This window comes from Arachis hypogaea, chromosome 14, assembly GCF_003086295.3.
Source record: "Arachis hypogaea cultivar Tifrunner chromosome 14, arahy.Tifrunner.gnm2.J5K5, whole genome shotgun sequence".
In the NCBI taxonomy this organism is placed as follows: domain Eukaryota; kingdom Viridiplantae; phylum Streptophyta; class Magnoliopsida; order Fabales; family Fabaceae; genus Arachis; species Arachis hypogaea.
Window position 1 is genome coordinate 112,297,458 of NC_092049.1, and position 5,495 is coordinate 112,302,952.

General features: G+C 36.8%; 1 long non-coding RNA gene across 1 annotated transcript; it reads left to right on the top strand.

Annotated features, from left to right (window-relative positions):
• Positions 1–3,938: 3,938 nt before the first annotated feature.
• LOC112740523 (uncharacterized) lies at positions 3,939–5,095 on the top strand. Its single transcript, XR_003171208.3, has 3 exons — positions 3,939–4,195; positions 4,542–4,635; positions 4,852–5,095. It is a non-coding gene; the product is annotated as an uncharacterized lncRNA (long non-coding RNA).
• The last annotated feature ends 400 nt before the right edge of the window (positions 5,096–5,495 follow it).

Sequence of the window (5,495 nt, forward strand, 5' to 3'; positions counted from 1 at the left end):
TTTGACTTTGTCTTCTTCATAAAATGGAGAACCTCTTGTGCTACAATGATGTTGTATGAGGTTCTTCTCCCCGGGATAAACCCTCTTTGAAGGGGCCTAACAATCTCTTTGAGATGGGGACAAAGTCTATTGATCAGGACCTTCATTATAACTTTGTAAACCATATTACAAAGACTAATAGATAAAAAATTCTTCATGGAAACTGGATTTTCTACCTTCGGAATAAGAACCACAAGAGTTTCCATCATCCTAGGATCCATATCCAAACCAAAGAAGGCATGACGAACCATAGTCCAAACATCAAAATCAAAAATCTCCCAGTATTCTTTAAAGAAGAAAGCCTGAAACCCATCAGAGCTCGACACCTTAAAAGAATGCATACTAAAAACAGCCGACTTAACTTCTTCCAAAGTAATTGGCGCTATGAGACTACAACAGACATCATCATTCATGGAAGGCAGTGGCACATTACCAAGACAACCTAAATCCATATCCTCTGACTGGCAAAATAGGCGTTTGTAAAAGGATTCAGCTTTCCTTTTAAGGACATCTGGATCCGTTTACCACACCCCAGCTTGAAAAAAGAGACCATGAATCTTATTATGCTTTCTCCGCACAAGAGTCTGGACATGAAAGAACTTGGTATTTTTATCCCTGAATTTAACCCTCTGTAGCCAGCCCACCATGACTGGTTCACAATATCTCTATACCTAGATGCATAGTTATCAGAACCGGACTGAACCGACCGGTTCGATTAGAAAACCGGTGAACCAGTAGTCTGATCGGTTCGGTTGGTAGATTGGACCCGATATGCATTCGAACCGGTCAACGGTGGTCAAATCCGTTAAAAACCGACCGGTTCGCACGTCAGACCGAGCTAAACACGCCGCGGGTCCACGGTGAACCTGCAGAACCCCGAATCATCGTAGGAGCTCTCACTAGCACCTAAAAATGATGAACGTGGATTTCGAACTCAGGACTACGTGTAACCACAACCTCCCCCTTGCCCTACAGCAAACTTGATTCTTACTAATAAATATGACAACAAATATATATATAACAAAATGTAATGATTTTTTATTTTATTTTTATTTTTTTAAGTATAGATTTACATGGATATCAAATAAGTAACAACATATAGTATACAAATATATTGATATTGATTGTGTTATCTTTTATTTTTTATTTATTTAAATTGAAAAAATATTTTGTACTAGTAACTAATTTATTATCTCTTTTTGCATTATAATTTATATCTAAGAATTGATATTTAATTGTTATTAATATATTTTATTTTGAAAATATGCATTTAACTTTTAATTCTAATTTTATTTTTATAATTTTATATTTTTATTTAATTATGATCGGGTCAACCGGATAAATCAGTGACCCACCGGTTGAACCAATAACCCAGTGACCCAGTCGTATGACTGGGTCAATTACTGGTTCGGTTCTAATAACTATGCCTGGATGAGTTGCCTAAGCTGCAATAAACCAAAAAGGTCTATTCTTTTTTGGTTGGGGACAACCTGTACAGTGCACTAGGATATGACAATGATCAGATTGAAGTCTATTTAAAATTTCTGCGTAAGCCTCTGGAAAGAGAGATAACCATCCACTGTTGATACAGACCCTGTCAAGTTTTTTCGCCACCTCAACACCATTTTCAACCCTTCTGTACCAAGAAAACTATCTCCCAATAGTCTTCAAGTCAAACAGATCATTATCACCTAGAGAGGCAGCAAGCCGATCTGCATGACGACTCGAGAAGAGGCAACCCTTAGATTCGTGAGAGAATAGTACTTCATTAAAATCACCAAGAACAATCCATGGCCCGCAGAAAGATGAGGACTGAGTAATAAGAAAATCCCATAGCAGAACTCTGGTATTAAACTGAGGATTACCATAGATACCACTGCACCTCCAAATCATATTATTTACATGAACCTCAATTATAACACACTGATCGAAAGCATTAACCCATTTGCAGTTAGTACCCTGCATTGCAGAAAGTAATCAGATACCCCCTTATGCCCTCACGCCTCCACTATACCAATAAAGTGATAACCAAGTCTTTTCCAGGATAGTTTCAAGTGTTAAAAAGGACAGTGAGTTTCAACCACAAAAAAAATTACAGGTTTAAATTTTCTAACCAGCTCTTTACAATACACCCGGGCTAACTTATTAGAAGCACCCCTAATATTCCAAAGCTATTATATTTAAACGATCCATAATATAAAATATAAAAATATAAAATAAAGGAATCAAAGTGCTTCACCAACCTCAAACTGAGACTTGCCCAGTGGGAGTGACTTTTGTGACCTTCGTGTTTGCTGGATCTCCATGGAATATCTCCTCATTCCCGCCTACCGACGTAGGAACAGCCGTCTACGCGCCTTCCCTCTCTTATGAAACCGCCATGGTAACACTCTCCTTCATGGCTGCAAGAGGACATGACGATGCTTCCACCGCCGTGCCTCACTCTTCTCAACTGGCGAGCTCTATAGGGACGCCAGCCTTGGTTGTTTCCTGAGAGAAGAGCCACGAAGCACTGGGGTTTGTCGGGTTGAGGTGATCAACGTCTCACCATCATGGGAAACGTTGTACCCGACCTTGACCCGTGACCCGACCCTGGCACGATAGGAGCTGGTACCATCCGTGTGAGAGAAGTGGATGGTAGGTCTGATTACCCTACTCGAACCAGTTCTGGATTGAGCGCCTCTTTGGGCCTTGTTATATTGCTTCTGGCCTAGCTTAGTTTTACTTTTCCTCACAACTTGCTCCTAGCCTGGTTCATCATGCATGCAAGCCTTCTCAACATTATTTCCATGCAAATTATTAGCCTCCAAATTCTCTTGCGAATTCGGTGTGAAATTCTCGCTAGTAACGCCACCTACCACATCAGATTCTACTTCATTTGAATTTTGAATTTTGGGCTCAGGATTTGGCACCACCGTTATACCGTCCCGGGGCTTGATGGCATCGGAATCAGCACCCTTTCCTTTCTTGGAATCTCTACTCAAGCATTGTGTCATATCGTGGCCAGAACATGCACAAGAATTTCAAATTAAATTTAAACTTTCATATTCCACTACATGAGTTACACCTTCCACAATGATATACTTGATCACTGGCAATCCTAAATTTATTTGAACACATGCTCGGGTATATCGTCCTCCCTCAGCCAACTTAGTGGCTATGTTCACTTTGATGGAGACTCCTATTACAGAAGCAATATGCATCATGGCCTGTTCCTGATAGCACCAGATTGGGAGCCCTAAAACCTGAAACCATACAAGCTTAGACTCGAAGGATTGTTCACATGGCCGGAAATCTATATCCCACAGTTTTACAGTAACATAGTGCCCCCAATCAACCACAGGCCACCAAGCATGACCTTCTCACAATCTTCAGCTGCATTGAATTTTACTACATGAAGTACCCAAACCCCATATCAAGCAGATCAAAGCCACCTTTGATGTGCCAGACCATCCGAAGCTTGTGTGAAAGAATTGTGTAACTATAATTTTTATGAAGGACCTTGATCACTAAATCTTTTCAATAAGGCTCTGCCAAACAAAATTTGGCTTCTTCAGTGAAATTTACACACGGAGATTGGAGATCATCCTACTTGCCCACCACCGTTGCTATACTATTCTTAGATAGAGATCAAAGGCCTTCAATTTTTCTGGACCAATGACTTTATCTCTAAAGAAGACATTTATAAACTTTAAAAAATCCTCTCGTGAGAAATTCTGCTTAATACCGAATACACCCCCACCCACACTCTCTCCCTTATCTTTTCTGACCGCATGGCTGCTATCCTCCCTGTGTTTCGCCCTCAAACACTCACCGCCGCTCTCTCCTTCTCTCTTTCTCTCTAAGTTTTGTCTCAAAATTTTGTTCTATTAATGATACTTAATTGGAATGTCGTCGTTGAGAAAATCACTAAAAATGAAGCAACTGACGATGTGATAGGTGTCTTTGGGACTTTGGAGGCTATAAATACGTGTTGGCATGGGTTATCTATATGTACAAAAGGGAATTTGAATTATTTCTACCCAGCCAAAGAACAATTAGTATTTCATAATAATGATAAGGGCCATCTTTGTTGCATTCTTGCTTTTGTCTTATATTCTTACATTCTTTCTCACACCAACCGTAGCTAATTGTTCTGGTACTTCTGGATTCGTCGGTAAGACAGTCTTCCAATCTCAGCAGACACATATGCCTATTAAATTTTGGCCATAAATTAAACTTCTTAATTTTCTGACGGCTACAACAAAATTTAGATTTCTGGTCATCATCATCATAATCATCATATATGCATACTTTTGGATATGTCCTCTACAAATATTTACAGTCATTTAATTTATTTTGTGAATTAAAAATTAAAAATAATGGACTATAAAAATATTGAATTGCATATTAATTAAGCTTTGAACATATGTAAAATATTTCGTTTATTATCTATTTCTTTTGTTATTTTCGCTTATCGTTTTTGTGACGTTTCCTTTTATCTCTCTTTTAATCCCGAGAAGGAACACGTAATCCATTTTGCACTAAAACGCGTGTGTGTGCTTGTCCTCGTCATTCTCCTGAGACGCATCCAGGCCACGGCTAAGAACTTAAGAAGTAAGAATCCGTCGTTTATATATATAGAATTAAATTCACCTTTTACTTTTACAGTTTTACTGATTGAAGATTAGTATCCCCTGGAAAGAATTACTAATCTTCACTTTATAAGATAAAAGTTCAGTAAAGATTTGGCAACTTTTATTCTTTTTATTTATTTTTTTTTTTATAGGAGACGAAGATTATTAATAATTTCTTTTATATATTCTTCACCAGTTGACATGGACGGAAAGAACCTCGCCGGGTACGAACCGGATATGAACGAATAAATTGGATCGATCTCCGCAACACTATTGTTCACAGCAGTCATATCATACATCAAAATTATTCAAAGTGTAGTTCGTATTATCTGTGAAATAAGACGTAGTGACTTCTTGTTGACGATTGATTAGTTGTAATGGATTCTGGATACGAAGTGTAATATTATTGGCAGAGAATGCAAAAGTGCCATTAAAATTTATTATTTTTGTTATCAGTTAATAATAATTTTTAAAAAAATGAAATAAAATATATTATTAGATTGTTAATTTGTTACACTAAAAAAATTAAACTAAAAAAATTGAGTTAATGGCTAAGTGATAGTCAAAATTAATAAATTTTAATGATTTATTACTATTTTTTTTATTTTAATAAGAAGTGGAGATTTTTGGGAATTGATCCTCTCAAATTTTTTTAATAATTGAGAGAGTAAAATGTGATGTTTTATTATTAATTTATAAATAGGACAAAAAATATGAAAAAAAATAATAAAAAATTAGAAATCACACTTTACTCTCTCAATTTAAAAAAAAAAATTGAGAGAATCCATTCTCGAATTATTTTTTTTTTCATACATTTAATATCTATTTATTTTCTAACTG